The 23,338-nt window shown below is 36.6% G+C and overlaps 1 long non-coding RNA gene across 3 annotated transcripts; it reads right to left on the bottom strand.

The window, feature by feature from the left end:
- Positions 1 to 15,478: 15,478 nt before the first annotated feature.
- LOC117136512 lies at positions 15,479 to 19,334 on the bottom strand. 3 transcript variants are annotated; one of them, XR_004459095.1, is made up of 4 exons: positions 19,224 to 19,334; positions 16,314 to 16,447; positions 15,919 to 16,253; positions 15,479 to 15,861 (listed from the first exon to the last, which is right to left on the bottom strand). It is a non-coding gene; the product is annotated as an uncharacterized LOC117136512 (long non-coding RNA). The 3 variants fall into 3 exon arrangements; XR_004459096.1 differs by lacking the exon at positions 16,314 to 16,447 and having other exon boundaries at positions 15,480 to 15,861; positions 15,919 to 15,985; positions 16,045 to 16,275; XR_004459094.1 differs by lacking the exon at positions 16,314 to 16,447 and having other exon boundaries at positions 15,481 to 15,861; positions 15,919 to 16,275.
- Positions 19,335 to 23,338: the final 4,004 nt, after the last annotated feature.

The following is a 23,338-nucleotide window of genomic DNA, read 5'->3' as shown; positions in this document are numbered from 1 at the left end:
TTCAAGAACTTTGGGAGTTGTAATACTCAAATCAGCTGAAGGCACATTTCTTGAAAAGAAGTCAACATGCGCCATTCGTTTGCCCTCCCTATATTGTAAATCAAATGTAAATGATTGTAAATAAGACCACCATCTCTGTACTCTAGGAGATAGGTCTTGTTTTGTCCTTGAGGCCTTAAGAGAGTTACAGTCAGTAAAGACAACAAAGTTTCTACCCAGTAAATAATGGCGAAAATGTTTCATTGCTAAAACAACAGCAAGAGTCTCCAGTTCATATGAGTGGTAACGTGACTCAGCCGGAGAAGCTGCCTTACTAAAATATTCAACGACATGAGACTTGTTGTTAATTTTGTGTAATAAGATGGCACCGTATCCACGAGAACTTGCATCTGTATGCAACTCGATGGGATGCTGCGGATCAAAAATTACTAAAACAGGCTTCTGGGTAAGAATAGAAATAACCTTTTGTCTTATTTCTTCATGCTCTGGCTTCCAAATAAATTCATTCCTTTCTGAAGTCAAAAGATATAACGGCTTCATAAAACAAGAAAATCCTTGCATAAATTGTCGAAAGTAAGACGCTAATCCGATAAATTGTCGCAAAGCAGGGACCGACTGAGGAGGTGGTAAAGCAGTTAACGCTGCAATTTTAAGCGAATTTGGCCGGATTTCACCTGCACTCACTTCGTATCCCAAATATTGAACCTTTGACTTTAAAAAAGAACATTTGTTTATATTGAATGAAAATCCAGCTTTTGTGAGACAATCAAGAGTAATCTGCAACCTTTCTAAAGCTTCACTTTTCGTTGAAGCAGCCACCATTACATCGTCCATATAAACGACTACAAATTTATTTGCAAGGTCTCCGAGAGCTTGCATCACTGTACGCTGGAAAACAGATGGAGCATTTCTGAGCCCAAACGGCATTGCCAAGAATTCATATTGTCCATCTGGGGTGACAAAAGCTGTACACTCTACTGAATCTGGGTGTAATGGAATTTGATAATATCCACTTGCCATGTCCAGACATGAAAAATATTTCGCTCCATGAAGTCTCGCTATTTGGTCTGATATAAGGGGCAAGGGGTATCTGTCTGATACCGTATTAGAATTTAATTCTCTATAATCAACACACAAACGATGAGAGCCGTCCTTTTTGTTGACTAACATTATGGGACTTGCAAAAGGTGAACAGCTTGGTTTTATAATGTTACACTCTAATAATTCATTAATTTTGTCTCGCACCAATTCCCTTTCATTTGGACTAAGTCTATATGGTCGTCTTTGAACAGTTCTTTTTGGGTCAACTAATTTAATTTTCATTTCTCCCGAGCTAACTCTGGTCAATGGAATTCCGGCAATAAAAGATTTTGAGTATTTTTCCACTACGTTTTTTAGTTTATCTCTGTCTTCACCAACAAGATCAGTATTTAACTCAGAAAATTTCTCATCATTAGAACAATAGTTTACAGTTTTTGCTCTGGCAATTTCAAATTTACCAGGTGATATTATAACATTAATTTCTGGAAACAATACTTCACGACCAATAATTATGTCATTTTTCAAATATATGTCATTCAAGACATAAAACAATATTTCAATACAATGATTGTTAATTATTACGTTACTAAGTATCTGCAATGTACTACAAATACTACCATTGCCAATACCTTTCAACATCACTACATTGTTAATTCTTTTACCAACTAATTTGCTACTTAGCTTTTGTTTAATTAAAGAACATTCCGCTCCAGAGTCAAACGTTGTCGAAAATGTCTCGCCTTGATGAATCATCTCTCCCTTGGGTTCGACAACCTCGCATAGCTCCAACCTTTTCACCTGATGCGTGCCTTTGTCCTTTTTGGGCTTGCTGCAGTGTGTTGAAATATGACCGCGCTCGCCACAATTAAAACAAGTCACATCCGATTTTTGACGGTGACCAAAAGGGTTCCTGTCGTTGCTGTCCTTGGCATTAGACGAAAATTGCTGCTGCTGTTTAGCTCTACATTCGATCATCTTGTGACCGAGTTTTCCACAGAAATGGCATCTCATTGTTGAAAGTCGCTGGCGCTTTATGTCAGCTGGAGGCATTTCTTCTTGCGGAGTTTTCTTTCGTTTATTAAACGTAAATGCTTTAAGCTCAGTTTGTAATTCACTTCTTGTGTGCACATTTGAAGTAAATGTTAATCGTTGCAGCCTGCTATCTACATGAGCCAACTTAGCAAGCGTCACAGAAACAGCTATTTCCTCCACATCCATCTCACGCCACTTCGTAATAAGCGACGTCATCATGCGACTAGCATAATTGGAGAGACATTCGCCGTCAGTTGGACAGCCTGCTAGCATTGCTAAAAACATAGCCGCTGGAGTTTCCACACTAGCAAAACGTTGCACGAATAGTTCCTTAAACTCGGCCCATGTTATTTCCGGATAGCATATTTGAGCAAACCACTTCGACGCGCTTCCTTCCATCGCTGCACTTAAAGCCATAACTAACGCGCTGCCTTTTATAATTGATGCAGCCAAAATTATATTTGCCGTAGAGCACCACGCCGTTGCGATTTTATTGCTTTAACAAGTTCGATCAAGTTTTTATTTTGCATTTCCATTAAAACGCCCCACGGCCCATCTATGGTGTTAGGTAGCGAGCCAGATCCCACTTCTGATGTCGCTGCACAATTATTATTTTCCATTTCACGCAGCGAGTTTCGAAGGCACCGAAGGTCTACACACAATTAATTTGTGTCACTCACTTCTTCTCCGTGCTAACCTTCGAACCACACTCGGCGACAGCGACCACACGCTGCCGCCGCGCTGAAACGGGAGATGCTAAAGCTACAAAAATACATCCGGCCAATAGCAACGCGGTATGCAATAATGCAATATGATGAAATACCAATGATTTCCCCAAAATGATGAAATTACTATTCTTCTGGAATATTCTAACACATAATGCAATATGATGAAATACCATTGATTTCCCAAAATGATGGAATTACTATTCTTGTGAAATATTCTAGCACATACACTAGCTTACAAAAATATGCGCCGACAAATACATTAAATCGCAATCGGTTGGACAAGTGAGTGGTGATTTCGGTGATAGTGGCTGTGTTTAAGCGAGCTAGCATTACATATATACATACATACATTCCTACATATATCGTTACGTTCATTGCATTTTCGGCATTTATTTTGTGCTCATCTTCCCGTTGAACCGAATTAAAGGCGATTTGTTGCTATGCCCGCTGAAGGTGAAAAAACAGGGTGACCTTTTTAAAGCGCAAAGCCAATGCGAGTTATCCAACCCATGAACATAGCTCCCTTCCACAATTTATAAACAAATTCCAATTCTCAATCTCGTCGGAATTGCCCCTGTCTTTGTTTTTGTCATTGCCTTTGCCAGCACTCAGCTACCCGCTAACATAAGCAACCCAAACTTAACGTAAACACAGCTTCCGCTTGGAGACCAAGCCACGGCCGACTTATTGCGTATCAATCAAAAATTGCATCGATCAGCATAATTGAATTTCACAATGCAGTGGAAAATTTCCAGCATATAGCTTTTATCGAAAGTTCGGTAATTTTCCGAAAGAAAAGCTTCTGGCCGAGGTTGATTGGATTAGGACTTAGAATTTGAAGATCAGTCAGTCTGAATCGGGAGTCTGTAAGAGTCGGGAGTCTGAATCGGGACGAGATCGTCAACAGCTCGAAGTTAAACATAAGTTACCAAGTGTCTCGTAATAGTATAAGTGAAAAAGTTTATCACCAAATAAATGTTAAATAATAAAAAATAAAATTTATTTTTTTAAATAAATAAAGAGTAACAATTTTAATTGGCGCCCAACGTGGGGCGGCGTATTCAAAAGTTCTAAATAAATATTAACGATAATAAGTTAAAAATAAAACGGAACTCGCGCCGCCAACAATCCATATTTTTAGTGGAAAAATTAAAACTTCCACAACAATACAACGACGCCTAACTAATGTGAAAGTGTTCGTGAAAAAAACTTAATTGGAAATCAATAAATGCAATAATCCAATTAAGAATTTAACATAAAAAGGTGGACTGAATACTTAATACAAATTACGAGAACATAATAATAATAAACAATAATAATAATAACATAAACATAACATAATAATAAAAATTCAGAACTCAACTACGAAACCAAAGAAATTCAAACAAATTCAATTTCAAAATTCAAATTCAAAAATAAAAAGTCTATATAAAAAATTGAAGGAAGACCCCAATAAATAATTATCAAGACGACCCAATTGAAGGAAGACTCCAAAAAAGAATTATTAAGAACAACCAATTGAAGGAAGACACCAAAAAAGAATTATTAAGAACAACCAATTGAAGGAAGACCCCTACCCTCCACCAACTACGCTGAAGGAAGAACTCCCACGGAAAGTATCGTAAGCAGATAAAAACAACACTAAGTCTTTAAAAAAAATTAAAAAAAATTAAGATTAAGATACAGAGAATACTACTTTGAAATTAAATATTACAATATCAATTTAATTTAAAACAATCTGGAAGATTTGATAAATAGTTTTGATAATTTAAATTTAACAATAGCAACCGGAGGTTCAGTATCAACCCTTTCTGCGGGCGGGATATCCAGCGCCAGTAATCTGACAATGGAATTAATAAACAGATTAATAAATGTACAGTTGAGTGAAGTAACCAGAAAACTTGAAGGGTTAGAAGAGCAGTTAGCCGCTAACAAAAATGAGGTAGAAGACTGTAAAATCCAAACAATAGACCGAACCATAAAATGCGAAACTACATTAGAAGTAATTAAATCCTTACCAAAGTTCACAGGAGAAATAACCCAATATGTAGGCTGGAGAGAAGCGGCGGAAACCGCAATGAGTCTATATAAAATTGAAAGTGAACAATACTTTATCGCTTTAAAAATTTTACGTAATAAAATCATGGGAGCAGCACATGATGCTCTAACCAACCATGGTACCGTTTTAAAATTTCAAGCGATTCTTTCTAGATTGGATTTTATCTATAGCGATAAAAGACCAATCCATATACTCGAATCAGAATTAAGCATCTTAAGACAGGGACGCATGACCATTAACGAATTCTACAACGAAGTAAATAAGAAAATGACGTTACTTATAAATAAAACTATAATGACTTATGGAAAGGACAGCCTAATAACCAAGGAAACAAATAAAACAATTAGGAGCAACGCGCTAAGAATTTTTATTTCTGGATTAAACGGTTTAATCTCAGAAACACTCTTCTCTCTCAACCCACCAGATTTGCCAAATGCTTTGGCAAAGTGTCAGGAATTAGAGTCTAACAACTTTAGAGCTCAATTTGCAAATAGGTATAATGGATTTAGGAGTGAAAACAGAAATCAAGGAAACAACCTTAGATTTGCCCCTAGACAGATTAATAATACACCAAATAGGATAAATAATAATTGGCCGCAAAACGGGAACTTCGGAGCGAATAACAATTGGAATTATAATAATAATTCCAAAGTTCAACCACCACCACACCACAACTTCGGAACGAATAACAATTGGAATTTTAATAATAATTCCAAAGTTCAACCACCACCAGAACCTATGGAAGTAGACGACTCCATAAGAGTTCAAAATCGTCCGTTTAAAAATTATAATCATCCTAGGAATAATAACAACCAGTGGAGTTATAATAATAACCGACACAATTTTAATAATAATTTCCAAAGAAATAATTATAATCAATACCCAGCGCAGGTCTTGTAAATCAGTCCGAAACACACCCCCCGATAAAACGGGAATCAACGGGAACAGTAAACCAGCCAGCTCATAAAACAATGAGAGTAAATAATATCAACGAGAGCCATTTTTTAGATCAGCACCTTACAGAGGGATGCCTCATATCACAAGGGTAGATAGAAAAACTAAAAAACAATTCAAAATATTAATAGACACAGGAGCCACCGCGTGCTATATAAAAAAGGGTATTTATGAGAATAAAAGGGAATTATCAATTCACAAAAGAGTATCTACAGTTCATGGATATTCAATCATAAAATATTATCATTTGATAAATATATTTGGGGAACAACATTTATTCTATGAAATTGAGGGTTTAGAATCTGATCTATTAATTGGATTCAATTTGTTAAGAAAGATTGGAGCTAAATTAGATATCGAGAAAGGAATCATGGAGTATAAGGGAAATAAAGAGAAACTCCAATATTTTGATGAGGATCAAAACGATTTGTGTTTAATTGAGGAAAAAAATATTCTTCCATTAAAAGAATATATAATTAAAAAATATTTAGATGAGCAAAAGATATATAAAACCGAAACGGTAATTGCTGAAGGCAGTTTATATAGCTTGGGATCAATGAATCCTGAGCACGTCAGCGTAGATTTATCCGCTAATAAACAATATATCAGTTTGGGATCAAAAAATCCTGAGCACGCCAGCGTAGATTTATCCGCTAATAAACAATATATCAGTTTGGGATCAAAAAATCCTGAGCACGCCAGCGTAGATTTATCCGCTAATAAAAAATATATCAGTTTGGGATTAAAAAATCCTGAACAAGCCGACGATGTTAATTCCGTCAGTCTTAAATCAAATAGCTTGGAATCCACAAATACCGAGCACGCAGACGTTGAGTTTTCCGACAAAGAAAAAATGCATAACCTAAATATTATTTCAAATCAAATAAAAGAATTTGAAAATAAAGTTATGAATAAAATTGAAAAGGAGCATTCTAAAATAAATGCGCAAATTCCCTTTCGTACCGATATTCGAGGAGAAATAAATACAGTCAATGACAGAGCAATTTATAGCAAACAATATCCTTATGCCATGTCGGTCTCAGATGTCGTTAATAATGAAATCGATAGAATGTTAAAAGAACAAATTATAAGACCAAGTAGAAGCCCCTACAATTCACCAGTTTTAGTAGTGCCTAAAAAAGGTCAAAACGAAGATGGATCTCCAAAACATCGATTAGTTATTGACTATAAAAAATTAAATGAAAGCACAATACCTGACAGATATCCGATGCAAGATCCGTCTGTAATATTATCTAACTTAGGGAAGTCAAAATATTTCTCAACCATTGATCTGGAATCAGGATTCCACCAAATTTTAATGAAAAATTCATATATTGAAAAAACAGCATTCTCTATAAATAACGGAAAATTTGAATTCTTACGTATGCCATTTGGGTTAACAAACGCCCCTAGAATATTTCAAAGAGCAATGGATGACATATTGAGAGAACAAGTCGGAAGAACTTGTCATGTTTATATGGATGATATAAAAATCTTTTCTAATACAATTGAACAACATTATACTGATTTAATTCAAATAATTAATATTTTACAACAAGCAAATATGAAAATTTCTCTAGAAAAATCTAAATTCTTTGAATTAGAAACAGCATTTCTAGCTTATATAGTATCTCACAAGTATCCGATTCCACAAAACATTAGAGAGCTTCGAAGTTTTCTAGGCCTCACCGGCTACTACCGTAAATTTGTCCGAAATTATGCAAAAATTGCCAAACCTTTAACCAAATACGTAGGAGGAGATAATGGAAAAATTTCTAGGAGAATGTCTACAAAAATTACAATACAGTTAGACGACCCAGCTGTTAAAGCTTTTAAAGAACTTAAAGATAATTTAATAGCACAAGTGGAATTAGTTCAACCAGATTATAACAAAAAATTCACTTTAACAACAGACGCATCAGATGTAGCTATCGGAGCAGTTTTATCACAGGATAATAAACCAATTACTTTCATATCCAAAACTTTAAATAAAACCGAACAACTTTATGCCACAAATAAAAAAGAATTGTTGGCAATAGTTTGGGCTCTTAAAAATCTCAGGAATTACTTATATGGTGTAATTGGTATAGAAATACAAACAGACCTTCAATCTTTATCTTTCACAATCTCAGATAAAAACCCGAACGTAGAAATGAAAAGATGGTACTCCTTTATAGAAAGTTTCACCCCGAAAATAATATATAAACCCGGAACAACTAATGTCGTAGCCGACGCATTATCTCGAATAAAAATAAATAATATTACTAACAGCGACTTAGAACAATCAAACTCAGATCAAAATACACAGCATTCTGCCGAAAGTAGTTTTGAAAATGTAATACAAGAGACCCGAAAACCGTTAAATCAGTTTCAACAACAACTGTTATTAACTAAGGGGAGGTATACAATACATGAGTCATTGAATGTTTTTGATAAGACTAGACATATAATTGAATATGATACGCCAGAAAACTTAATAGAAATATTAAGAGAATATCTAAAACCAAACATAACGGTAGGAATTCATTGCACTTTAGAAGATCTTTATCATATTCAATTACCATTAAAAAATAACTTTAACAACAAATTTCTTTATACTAAAATATTTCTACAAGACGTGGAAAATAACGAAGATAAGGCTATCATAATAGAAGAAACACATAGTCGTGCTCACAGAGGATTAGACGAAAATTATAAACAAATTAATAGATTATTTTATTGGCCAAATTTATATATCAAATTAAAGGAATACATAAAAAGTTGTACAATTTGCAACGAAAATAAATACAACCGGCATCCTATTAAAATCCCTATTGGAGAAGCTCCTATTCCAACTAAAGAAGGAGAGAATTTACACATCGACATTTTTTACGCGCAAAGTCTTATTTTCTTAACCTGTATTGACGCATATTCAAAATTCCTGGTTGTAAAAGAAATTCAAAATAAACTAAACATCGAGAATAAAGTAATGGAATTACTCCAACATTCCCCACGCCAAAGTAATTATGACAGATAATGAACCGAGCTTCACCTCTGCTCAATTTAAATCCTTTGCACAAAGATGTGGTTTAACTCTACATTTCGCCGACCCCAGACACAGTACCTCGAACGGACAAGTAGAAAGAGCACATTCAACATTAACTGAATTAGCTCGTTGTATAAAAGAAGAATTTAATCTCACTGACTATTCTGAAATAATTATTAGAGCCGCAAAAGAATTCAATCAAAGCATTCATTCTACAACAAACCAAAAACCCTTTGATATTCTATATAATAAAATTAATCACGAAAACATTTCAAGAATTCTAAAGAACACACAAGAAAAAATGTTAGTAACACACAATGAAGGTCGCAGAGAAAAAGAATATCACGTAGGTCAAGTTGTTTATGAGAAAAAACACGGCGAAAGAAATAAGCTAAAAACTAGATATAAAAAACAGGTTGTTAAGGAAAACTTACCTAACAAAGTTATAATAAATAGTAGAAACAGGACTATTCACAAAGACAACATTAAGTTTTAACAAATACCATATTTTTTTTTATTAAATTACAGAAAATGCATTTCGTATTACTTTTAATAACATTCGTAATGATAACCACTTCAGAAATAATTGATTACTCCAATCACGAATTTTCCTGTTCAAGGACAAAAAGGATGTCCTTACCTATGAATCATATGCTGACTTATACCACGTAACTAACTTCAGTTTTTATAAAGAAATAATCAATCTAGAATCAGGATATGTAAGAAAAGATAAAAATACACGGACACAATGGGAAATTACTTACGAAATACAGATAATAGAATTAATTTTGTCACAACTGATACCAACTAGATCAAAAAGGGGAATAAATGAGTTAGGCACTGTTTGGAAATGGTTAGCTGGAACTCCGGATCACGATGATTTCATTAAAATACAGAATAAAATAAATGATTTAATTGATAACAATAACCAACAATTTATTATTAATTCCAAATTGTTTAAAGAGATAAAATCACTTTCCGATCATTTTAAAAACATTTTTATCGATCAAGAATTGCCATTACGAAAACATCGCCTACGTTTATTAACATTTGACTTACAAAACATTATTGATACTATCACACTGGCCAAAATTGATTTATTCAACCCAAAAATTTTAAACAATGAAGACATCAAAGAAATATTAGATCACGAACAACAGCCTGTACCTTTTGCAGACTTAATGGACATCGCCATATTCAAAATTGTATTGCATAAAGAACTCTTAATAATTTATATAAAATACCCCGTTATAACAAACAGATGCGAAATTTACTATGCCAGATCCATTTCACATAATGATGGAAAATTACTTATAAGTAATCAGGTCGCAAAATGCGAAAATACCTATTATGAAATATCTAATTTTAAGAACGAACTTTTGAACAACTATTGTATTATAAGTAAAGATAAGACTTGTTTTACCCGCTTACTAAATGGAGAAAAATCAATTTGCACTAAAATTCTAGAAAAGAATAAGAATATAGATATCATTCAAGAAGGTGCCATTCCAATAAATGGAAATAATATTGTGAACGATTCTCATTTAAACGGGTCATATTTAATAACATTTAACAGCACAACTACAATAAATAATATTTCATACACCAATTCAGAAAACAAAATACTTGAGTACATAACTACCAACCACTTTAAAAACCTAGAAATATCAGAATATATTAAATCCAACAATTCAAAACTTTCTCTTGACAACATTAATATTTTAAACCCATTTATTGAAATTTACAATTGGAAAATTTCAATTTCATTTATATTATTAATTTTAATCATTTTGTATTTCATTACTATATTAATAATAAAAATCAGGTATTATATATTTGTAACCAAACAAAAACGGCCAGAACCAGAAAAACCAAATAATGATGTAGAATTTTTAACAGAATTAAATGAACGTTTGAACGAAATTAATAATGAAGCGGGACGCGTCATTTTAGAGGGGGGAGAGTTATCCAACCCATGAACATAGCTCCCTTCCACAATTTATAAACAAATTCCAATTCTCAATCTCGTCGGAATTGCCCCTGTCTTTGTTTTTGTCATTGCCTTTGCCAGCACTCAGCTACCCGCTAACATAAGCAACCCAAACTTAACGTAAACACAGCTTCCGCTTGGAGACCAAGCCACGGCCGACTTATTGCGTATCAATCAAAAATTGCATCGATCAGCATAATTGAATTTCACAATGCAGTGGAAAATTTCCAGCATAAAGCTTTTATCGAAAGTTCGGTAATTTTCCGAAAGAAAAGCTTCTGGCCGAGGTTGATTGGATTAGGACTTAGAATTTGAAGATCAGTCAGTCTGAATCGGGAGTCTGTAAGAGTCGGGAGTCTGAATCGGGACGAGATCGTCAACAGCTCGAAGTTAAACATAAGTTACCAAGTGTCTCGTAATAGTATAAGTGAAAAAGTTTATCACCAAATAAATGTTAAATAATAAAAAATAAAATTTATTTTTTTAAATAAATAAAGAGTAACAATTTTAATTTGCGCTCTTCAGCAGGTTGCAGAGGCTACAAACGTCGCTGTCTAATGAGAGGCTTAGCGGATACGACGAACCCACTCTTACGGTGAGGCTGGAGCAGATTGATGAGCTGCAAGGTGCCTTCACTGGAGGAATTGGATTTCGACGAAATTGGCAGTGAAATGAGCGAGTCTTTTGATGAATTCATCGTTGAATTCAAGGCTAGTGTGCGCGCGGAAATAGCCAAACGCAATGTGCATTTCGCGCCGCACTCAACGCTTGCGGAAGGTGTTGTGTCCCACCAGTGTAGTGGTCCTCAAACGCAGCCGCGGCCGAGGCCGATGCCGTTGCCGCCTGTGCAGCTGCCAACGTTTGGCGGAGGCTACGCAAACTGGGCGGATTTTTACTCCGTGTTCACGAGCATAATCGACAGCCATCCGGACCTCTCTAACATTGAGAAATTTCAACATCTGCGGTCATGTTTGAGGGATTCAGCGCTGGAAACTATCCGATCATTGGAGATTTCAAACAGCAATTACGAAGCGGCTTTAGAGTTGTTCTCTTGGTTGCATGCTTTGCCATAGTGCAGAGCATGCCATGTATTATTGCCCGCAATTTAGAGACTTAGCACCAGTTGATCGTCTGCGCGAGGCAAAGAGACTAGCACTTTGCCTAAATTGCCTAAAGGCAGGTCATCAGCTACGGCAATGCAGCTCGAGCCGCTGCCGCACCTGTGAAATCAGGCATCATACGCTGCTCCATCTAGATGGTCCGCCTTCCTCGCAGCCACATGTTCCGGTGACTTCAAGCTCCCACACTGAGCCTTCTGCCCCGCTTTCGACTTTTTCTACTCTAATTGCCCAGGATCTCGGTAGTGACCTTGTGCTGCTAGCCACTGCAACCGTTCTAGTGCAGAATCGGTCGGGACTGTTCGTTCCCTGCAGGGCCTTGTTAGATTCTGGCTCTCAACTGCACTTGGTCACCTCTCGGTTTGCAAATCAACTGCAACTTAAGAGGTCGAGGTCGTCCGGCTCCGTCACTGGAATCGGGGATTCCAATTTCGCGACTGATGGATTCTCGGTAGGAATTGCGATTCGGTCTGTCACTTCGGATTTCTCAACGATCTTAACAGCAGCTATCGCTCCCAATATCACGGACCGCCAGCCAAGTTTTAATGTGGACATTGGGGACTGGAAGATTCCAGAAAACCTGCAGCTCGCTGACCCGGAATTTCATAAAGCTCAGCTTTATGGTCAATGGTGGTCCGCCTTCGTCGACGAAGTTTGACGAACCAGATATAACGGGCCTAAACTATAATCGGCTTGACTCTTGGCAACGCATCTCCTTTCTTCAGCAAATATTTTGGTCGCGATGGAAGGAAGAGTACTTGACGTTGCTCCAGCAGCGCTCCAAGTGGCGCACCCCAAAGCCTGGCGTAGCCGTGGACAACGTCGTTCTTGTTAAGGCCTTGGGCGAGAGTCACGCAGTTGATTCCTGGCAGAGACGGCGTTGCTCGAGTTGCAGAATTGAGGACCGCGTCTGGAGTAATAAGGCAGGCAGTGAACAAGCTTCCCCTTGACGACTCTGTTGGAAGCCAAGCTTCAAACGGGGAGAGGATGTTGGGTCATGCAGCCGCCAAAACTGTGCAGTAGACTAATCTCATTCTCTTTAATATTTTAAGCCGAATTAGTCAGTGGTAGCAGTTGCGATGCCCATAGTGCAAACCGCTGTTCTCGCACGCATTTATCTGTACGGCGCTCATTCCTTGTTCGTTTTGTTATCTACCTACGTTAAGCTTGGGCGCTGAATTTCGGCTGTCTGTCCCGCCAATTGCCACTTCTTCGTTTTTCGGAAAAGACTAAACTTGTGCATTCGATATAGCTCTTTGTCGGCCCTAGCTGCCGTAAGCAATTCGCAAAATAAACAGTATCGTAAAATAAACAAACTCTCTTCGGCTATTTATTATTCGCAACAGCTATTGAAAAAGCTCAATAGCTAAACAATCACTATGGCATCTTCGATGTCTTCTGGATAATTTATGTCCATGTTTATGTTAATGCTTTTGTCTAGGACATTCCTAAATGTTTCGACAGAGGAGCTAGTAAGGATTTTTTTCTGGATTTATATTGGGGAGTGTGGCTTAATGTTGCTACCACAGTTAGGTGATCAGAAGAAAGATCGTATTTTGTTTCAGTTGAAAGTTTATTTATTGGCACCCCATTTACGATAAAAAAGTCCAAAGCTGTTGGCGTCAGTCTAGTGTTAGATGAGTAAAAGGTAGGTTCACCTGTAGCTAGAAATTCGCTAGAACTAGTTTCGATGGCCTCTTGTATCCGTTTTCCTCGACTGCATGCCCTTAAGTTGCCCTACCATTGGTGCTTAGCATTGTAATCCCCTCCTGCTATACACTTGGGGCCAAATGTGATCAGTAGCTGATCAAAGTCGGTTTTAGTCCAACGCTTATTTGGAGGAAGATACAGAGAAGCTATTTTGATAATACCACCACTCGTTGATACATCGAGACTGGTGACTTGTAAATCAGTGCGCATTGTTGATTTATTTTGACTGTGGCGAATATTGGCTTTGAAGAACCGTCTTTTGCGGTGTTACTTGGATGATTGGCATAATATTGTTCATAGCCAGGAGTGTATACTTTTAGTCCAGGGCGCATATGAGTTTCAGTAATAAGCATGATGTCTATAGAGTGGGCAATAAGAAAAAGTCGAAGTTCTTCATTCTTCTGTACTAATCCTCTTGCGTTCCATAAACCGATTTTTAAGTTTAAGACTATCATTTTTTAGAAATCAGAACGTGAACTAGATCACGAAAAGCTTTGTTGGACTCAATTGTTTCCATGACTAATTTAAAAAGATGATCCTATCTGGCGTTAATGTCCAAGATTGTCTCCTCGAGAATGGCAAGGTTCCCGTTAGAGTTGTATTGCTCCCCAGTATTTAGAGTGATTGTGTTCCCAGCTAGTTGTTTTCAGTTTTAGTTCTTGTTATGTCAGCATAGGAGACTCCATTTCTGACAGCTGACGACGACGAGTATTGTACATGGCGGATCTCATTATTTCTGTTAATGGTGTATTTGGGTGGTCTAGGCCCTGGCTTTAATTTTTTACTCAATTCTATTCTGACTTTGCAGCCTTTAAAACTGGCAGGGTGATTCTCCATGCAGTTTGCACATACGTATTGATTGTTTAGGTGTGTCTCACATGATTTAGAACCGGTAGGATGCTCACCCGCACAATTCCCACAAACTGGGCTTAAATGGCAGCGATTGCGGTTGTGGCCAAAATATTGGCAATTGTAACATTGAGCTATGTCCATGTCTCTAAATTGAATATAGAAATGATTATGTCAAAATTTAAACACTGAACTCGGCTAGAGTTTAGGCCACTAGAGCCATGCTCTTAAGGAAAGTGGTCATAGGTATGGTAGGGAAATCCTCGAACACAAATACACATGTGTTTCGCTAGCAACAATTTTGTCATTCTTTTCTTCCTCTTTTAGAACTATCTTCTTCCTCTGATGTTGTATACCAGCTCCCATATTCTTTTGTCGCAAACACGCTCATTTCTCGATAATATTCATTAATGTTTGTAGCGAAACGGTATCTGAATCACCACCCCCAACGCCAATGAGCCAGAACCGGATTCTAAGGCGTGCACCCTAAAGTACAGGTTCCCTTTCCTTCCATCAATTTATTACGTTACACGATACACGATGCAGGGTGATTTCAAAGTCCGTCCGTTTCATATTCCATATTTTTCGTAAGTGAATCTGTTTTGATTTATGCAAAATAAAAAAAAAAATAGGTGATTTGGGACAACATGTTGCGACAAAGTACACAATATTGCGCTGAAATATTTAATTCAATCCCGTACAGCGTGGGCCCCTCGTAAGGCGCCGCTCGAACTGCTTGACTACATCAGTGCCGCTTTGATTCCTACCGCCCTTTAAGCTACCAATTTCTTCATCATTCTGCCAAAACTTCGTGTAGTGCTTCTGGAAATCTTTGGTTGGTGTTTCAGTTGGAGCCGATGATGGGGCAGAACGATAGCGTAGTCGATAGGCAGCACGATAGGGCGATGGTTCTGGTTTTTGGGAATCCTGTTAGGCGATCTGGACGTATTAATAATTCGGTTCCCTGAGTAAGTTTGAAAGTTTAGTTTCGCGCAAAAAAATTTATTTTTACATTTGCCCATAGAATAACCAGGGTGCCAACATAAAGGACCCCGATTAAATTTATGTTGGAAGTCTTAAAATCATATTTCTCCAGGCAATTCCGCTCTAAACTCACCACTAAAGAATCAGTGAGTCATGAGTCAGGAGTCAAGGAGTTTTCCCCGAGGCGGTCCCGATATCGCCGGTGAGGGTATTCCAAACATATAATTGAGCGCAGGGAGGGCCACGTTCGTTGAATTTTGAGTCTTACGGGGCAACCTCCTTTGACTCCCGTAGATTCTTTGGCAATTCCGAAGGCGTCGACCACCAATATTGTTTACAAAAGCAGTCAACTGCTACCGCTAGTCTTTGCGCTGAAATATTTAATTCAATTAGGCTTAGTTTTCTTGGTAATAGTTTGTTAAGCTTACCTCAATTTTGTCAATCAATCCGGAGTCAATCGCGGGTCCGAATCGTCGTCGTGCCGTTTAACTGCCGCTAAGTTCGGATCGCGAAAAGTTAGTTGGTCTAACAGGTTAAATACAAGACACATTTACGTTTGGTTCGCACTTCCAGTCTTATCCCTCAGGATATCCTCAGGATTAGGTGAGCCTACGTATGTGAATACGTCCATTGTAGTGCCGTCTTTCTAAGCACCGCCAATTGCGGGGCAAGTTTTCGCAGTGATTTGTAGATCTTAAAGGCTTCCTAGACTTATCGCTTTGACCATTCCCAGAAGCAGTCGACGATCAAGGGTGATCGCTGCCTGATGAGGTATTAGATTGGTACTAAGAAAATGTGATAAATGTTAGAATAAAAAAAGTACCAGAATGTGTGAGAGGAAGCCATCATAGTCGTCTAGAGCGACGACGACATATAAATATTAGGTGAAGTTTGTTAAATCTTACAGGGATCCTAGGTTGTGTGGGTGCACTTGGTCACAACATCAGCTAAAAGAAACTAGGTTCGGAAAAAATGAATTTTTGAAATTTGAAAACTAGAATCGTTTTCCCATATTTTCCCACCAATTAGTTCTTTTTTTGCCCACGTCCAGGTTTTGAAATATGATTTTTCGAAAAAGTTAAAAAATGTTCGAAATTTTTTTTTTAAATTGCAATCTCGGTCTACTCAGAGAAGAAAGCTTTTGCCCATCTCTTAAAACTAAATATTATATATAAAAAAAAAACGTTTTCCCAACCATTACTATTATTTTTTATCGTTTTCTCACCATTAAAAAACTTTTAACAAATATTTTTTTTATTGCCCACACTTAAAAAATAACCAATTCTGTTAGCCCACCTCTTAAAAATAAACATTTTCAATATAAAACATTTGTGCACCCTTGAAGAATAAATTATTTCGTTTGCACAGTCTTCAAAATAAATAATTTTGTTTGCCGATCCTTTTAAATTTGTTTATTAATTGTTTATTATGATAGATAGAATAGTTTACATAAGTAGACTAACTTAAATCTTCAACATGCACTTGCATGTGCAACATAGCATTGGCTACGGGGCTTACAGCTATATTTATTTACAATGTTATTATATCTTAATTTAGTTAATATCTAATGTAATGGACAAGTGGGTATTGAATTGGGATTTACGTAGTGTTGGTGAGTTATGTTTGTGTGTTCTAGTCGAAGTCGTATTATTTTTATTTGGTCGAGTCTGTTCCAATTTGGGTGAGATTGTTTGAGGTAATCGCATGTGTGTGAGGTGTTCGTATTAATAGATTGGTACCATGGACTGCAGATTATGTTTTCTTTCTTTTTTGTCGCAAGGTCGGCTTTAAGCTGTTTTTTAAGGGATAATTTATTGAATGCTATGAGGAATAGTATCACGGATATGGGTGAACCTTGGGAGATTTTGTTGAATAGGGGTAATGGGTTTGATCAAAGACACTAGAATAACAAGATGCGTAACGGCCATACATTGGTTTGGCACTATGCAGCCACTTTTTTGGTGAAGGCCAAATTTGCTCTCTTTCCGCTCGCTCGAAGAAATGAATTTACATGTTTGGAGTTGTGGCCAATTTCGAAGCAATATGATTAACTAAAATAATAATTAAAAATTCACGCCCTGACTATTATAATTTTAAAGTTTTTTAAATTCGTTTGTTAAAATGGCCGCTCAAGTTAGCCACCGTTTACATATTTATATTTATTTATTTATATTATGTTATGTTAATTAATTATGTGTAATATATGTACTAATCGGTACCCAGGAAACACCACGGGGAGGCCATTACAATTGTAATGGGGTCCTATATTTTTTAGACCTTTTTCTTCCCACCCAAAAGTACGCACTTTTTAAAAATATCAAATTCGATAGACCAAAAAAAAAACATGAAACTGAAAAACAATTGAATATAATGCGTATTTTAAATAATTAAAGCAAATACAACGGAAATTAAACAGAAATAAATAAATAAAAATAAATAAGTATTTCATAAAAATAATACGTAGTAGAAAATAAAAATTAATAAAATAAATAAAAATATGAAAACTGTTTATTGCAAAAGTCATATCTAATAGCACGAAGTGCGGACACAAGCACTCGAAAATCATTGCCTTATTAATTTTCCACACGTCGCACGCTGAATACTCTAATGACAAATATTCTACTATAAAGTCATTTTTAAAATTTATTTTGTGATATTATGATTCGGTTATTACCACGGCCAAAAAATCGCGTGCCAAAAATTTGTATGGCGTTACGCATCTTGTTATTCTAGTGTCTTTGGTGACACCTTCGGCAAACGTGGAATGCTGAGCAAAATTGGCATTACTTTTAGCTATTTCCGATCGTATGTATGCTAGCTTTAAATTGCATGCATTAACTCGCTGCCCATTTTGTCAAACTCGAGTTCCTTGAAGCTTCTTAAAGCTGGTCGATTTGTTTCAACCTCACAAGCAGTGTTGGCTCATCGCATCCGCTTACTGTTTCATCTCGCAACGATGATTGCAATATTTTTTACCCTTGCATATAATGCAGTTGACTTCCGCTTCAAAAAGTTCACTCTGTTTGAGCTGCTTGCATTATTATCCATGGCAAATAGCTTCAATATCAACACGAGCAAGCACAAAATAACGGAACAAAAAAGAACGACAAACATCTAACAACAGCTAACCAAGCGGCAGCATATATATAGGTATATAATATAACTATATATATATATAAAGTACGTGTATATATGTAAGCAATTAATGCTTGCTGTCTATCAAAATCGAAACGTTGGATTTGGTTTTATTACAGATGTACATAGCTTGAGCAGGTCTCTCGCGCAGCTGAGAACACAAAATTTGAAGCAGTACTTATGGATTCCTTTTTACCAATATTTAGGCGTATGTGGTGGCGCATGTAGACAACTAAGCTCAAAACTTTGACTCTCCGAACGATCTGTGTAAATTTTATCGTAAAGATAAGAATGTATGCAAACGTTTGCTTAGACAAATGACAAATAAATGAGCAAAATGTATAAAAAGAGACTACCGACATTTTTTTAAATTGACAAGATAATTTTAAAGCCCACATGATAAAAAAAACTATTTTGCAAGCATAACGTGATTCAAAGACGTTCCGAATTCTACGGCGATGAAATCACTTCCTTTATTGACAATTTCCGACAACCTACAATTGTATTCAGACTTGGTGTTTGGAGTAATAGCCAAGATGATACGCATATCAATGGTAGTTGTTTTCAATAAATTATAACCAAATTATTATAACCTTACCTGTGTTTTAAGTAGTTTATACAAATCAGTCTCCATCAAACACTGTACAATATAAACATCTCTCATTTGGTCTATGCTATCAACTCGAAGAATATCTCGAATATCAATAATCTGAAAGGAAATAAATATACATAAGGAACAAACTAATTAAAAGTAATTTGTATTTAAAACTACATTTTCAGGAAATGAACATTGTCAAGCTGTCGTTTGTACGATTATAGTACTGGTGCGAAATGGCTTAATGCCGACTAATCACACATGATACAAACAGCTGTGTTTATAAAAATAGCAGTGCTTGGGACCAGCGAGTTTAAGATAAAAAATTCCTATGATTTATAGTTTTAATGGAAAAATTTTTTTATTATATCGTTAGGTATTTAATATCAAACAATTTAACATAAACTTTTATTTCTTCAATAGTTTCGAAAATATAGATTAAAACAACATAATAGGCAGAAATTCTCGTGTTCACTAAAATAGCAGTGAATAGCAGTGCTATAAAAAAAATAGTAACAAAATTCAATTTTACTAAGAACGAACTTAGTTTTTCTTCTTTTATGTGTTAATTAGGGCCTAATACTCGGTTAGACAGCCTTTGTTAGCCAGTACAGCCTTACACCCACGCGGCATGGAGTCCACCAGGTCCTGGCAACTTTTGGCGTAATTTTGGAACATGTATCCTGCACAACTTGCCAAATCTAAAACTTAGACGACGGGGAGTTCTTCAACACATATTTTTTAATGTCCCCCACAGGTTTTCAATCGGGTTTAAATTTGAAGATGGAGCTGGCCAAGGAATTACATCAATTAAATTTTGGGTGAACCATTCTTAGTCGATTTTCTTGTGTGTTTCGGATCATTATCCTGTTGGAATGTCCATTTTAAGGGCATATTATATTCAGAATGACAGTAAGACATCACTAAGTATTGGTCTATAATACCATAAATCATATGGTATGGACTCATACCATTGTAAAAAAACAAGCCCATACCAGGATTTTAGGTCCACCATGATTCTTCATTGGGTGTTTTGGGTGGTACTCCGTGTTTGGAGGTCGTCAGATATACTGTAGTGAACCAGTTTCACCAAATATATATAGATATAGAAATAGATACCAAATGGATATTAAGCCATTTGGAGACTGACCAGTTTAGGTAGGTTTTAGGGAAGCTTAACCTTGCCTTTATGTGCCTAGGGCTAAGTAGGGGAACCTATCGTGGACTCTCCGCACTGGAATTTTGATTCAGTAGTCGTCTTTGAATTTTAACGTCGCTGATTCCCAAGTTCAGCTCAGACTTTATGTCCCTAAAGGATGCAAAAGGATAGACTTTGCTGTAAGGAACTATGCGTCGATGCTCTATATCTGTGGTTTTACGTATGGTACCACGGTTTTCGGGCTTCCATTCATATTTAATGGTATTGGATACCATTTTGGCAGAACATTCAAGGGTTTTTTGAATATCCTTACTTGTTTTTTCCCTCCTTTCTTAGCTTAAGAATTGACATTCTTTTCTCCTGGGAGCAGTGGTTAAATACGCCCAAAAAACATACGTACAGTGCTGCAAATCTTTATTATGTGGACGGGATAGATTTTGGCGGTTTTTAAGGGTTATGGTAGTCGTGGACAAAACAACTGATTTAATACAAAAAAATTAAAAATTTTCTCAAAAGTATGGGCGTTTCAGTTTTGGATGGTTTGTGAGCGGTTAAAGTTGTGGCGTGGCAAGATGAACCAACAAACTTGCCCTGCGTCTATGTTACTGGAAGCTACATGCTTAATCTCAACATGCTTTTATATTAACTATATATGAGACCGAGGTATTCATACGGACAGAGGTACAAGACCAATTGACTATTGATGGAACAAGGCTATGGATCCTGATCATAAATATATATACGTTATATGGTACTTTATGAGTATGCCTGTTATCCTTTTACGGGTATATATAAATTTGTAAAGCAGTTTTGTCGGCTTTAAGCTGTTTTTTATATCTGTGGTATTTATGTTTAGGGTGAGGATAAGTGGCATACTGCTTGCTGATTTTGCAGCTTGATCGGCTAGTTCATTTCCTTTTATTCCTGTATGGCCAGGAATCCACATTATTTTAATTTTAGGTGCATGATGCGTTATTAGCGATCGTATTCTGATGGGGTAAAAGTTGATATTATTTGTGTTTTGGATTGAATATATTGCTGATAGGGAGTCGGAAGAGATAATAAATTTGCCTTTTCGGTTTTTAATTAGATCTATTGCTTCTAGGATGGCGATTGATTCGGAGGTGAGGACGGATGAATATGGAGGCAGTCTGGCGTATTTCAAGACGTCTGCCTCCGCTGTAATGACGAATGTTATTGTGTAATTAATTTTTGAACCGTCAGGGAATATGAAATTATGTGTTTTAAGGTTATTCTTTGTGTGTTCGTATAATTTTCTGTATTGACCTGGAGATATTTGTTCTTTCTTATGGATTCTGAGTGATGTGTCTATTAGATTGGAGAGGGTCCATGATGGCCTGTGTTTATGGAGTTTTATTGGTTTGTAGGGTAGATTAAGTTCTAGGCTAACCTTGATTGTTCGGTCTATTATTGGTGTTTTTTTCGTTTTAGTTTTTTTATTCTTAACGAACTTAGGTATTGGTGGTTTGGAGAAGATTATGTTTTGAGATAGTTCGGCTATTTGAAGGTCTCGTTTCATTTCTGAAGAGGGAGTATTCGATTCGTAAAGTAAGTTATTTATTGGGGTAGAGCGATAGGCTCCGAGAGCTAGACGGATTGCGGAGTTAAACGGTGTTTTTATTTTGTTTATAATGCTTTTGGGAGTGTGGCCATACAGAAACAAACCATACTCTAGTTTGGCTATAACTGTTGCCTTTGCGACATTAAGTAGTGTATACGTGTTGCAATTAAATTTAAGACTAGATAGGCATTTTATTATATTTAGCTTATTGTGTAGTTTGGGTAGAAGTAGGTGTATGTGTGTGTTCCATTTGTATTTGTTGTTTAAGGTCATTCCTAGAACTTTTAGGGAAGTAGCGGTAGGAATTTGGATGTTGTTGCAGCTTATCTTCATGTACAGTGGGGTTTTCTGCATATGTGGAGGTGTTGGAATTTGGATAGGTATAGCGACTTTATAGTAGAATATTTGTCAGAGTAGTAGAGTATTCAGCTAGCGACGTGTGAAAAATTAATAAGGCAATGATTCGAAACGGGTGGCACCCACTGAGTCCATCAAAAAGCAAAGACATGAGCACGAAATTTTTCTTGGGTATTCGCTTTTACCCTTCATTTCTTATACCCGTCACGCTTCCTTCCACCCATACAAATTTTTGGCGTACAAAAAATGACTTGCGGCCGATCGTTGACTGTGCGTCCACTCACCCAAACGGGTAGTGCGCATCAGGCACCGAGTGGTTTTTTTTACTCGTAACAATAACACCACGTTGGCAAAACACTCGAATGTTTTGTATTGCCGCAAGTAGGGTGTCAAAAAACACACGGGTGCCTAGAGACCCAGTGTTTAGCGGGTGGACGTAGAGTGCCAGTGGCGGGCTGCAGTTCTCTGGTCGGTGCTTTCCACGGCTTAGCCCGAGATAAAGGTCGAAGGCCAAGGCGATTTAAATAGATGGCTATATCTCAAGGCTCAACATCAGCAGTTTAATGCACGGTGGAAAGAGGAGTATCATAAAGAACTCCACAAGCACTATAAATGGCAATTTCCGACCAGGAATCTTCAAGACGACTACCGCGTCGGGCCGAAAGTCTTCTAGCACAAGAACACATTCAGGCATGCTCCGTATTCGTAATTTTTTTTTTCGATTTCAATTTGGTTTTCCCGAATTGCTATCGGAATGTTTAGTAAACAGCAAACAGCTGGTTAAGCTGTTTTCCAGAAATATGCTTCACAGTTTCAACTCCGATGTTCGAAATTACTTTTTACTGCACTTTGACCATTTCAGTAATCAAATTAAATAGCACTATTTATAAACAACACCTTTAAAATAATAAATTACTACATATATATTTTTTAAGTCTTTTTACCTGCCTGTTTCGATTCACCCACAGCATGGTGATGTGGAATAAACATCAACCACTGAGTAATCTATTTTTTTCCTTT

Source organism: Drosophila mauritiana, chromosome 2R (assembly GCF_004382145.1).
Source record: "Drosophila mauritiana strain mau12 chromosome 2R, ASM438214v1, whole genome shotgun sequence".
Taxonomy (NCBI): Eukaryota; Metazoa; Arthropoda; class Insecta; order Diptera; family Drosophilidae; genus Drosophila; species Drosophila mauritiana.
The sequence above is the reverse complement of the archived record's forward strand: the minus strand, read 5'-3'. Positions and strand labels throughout refer to the sequence as shown.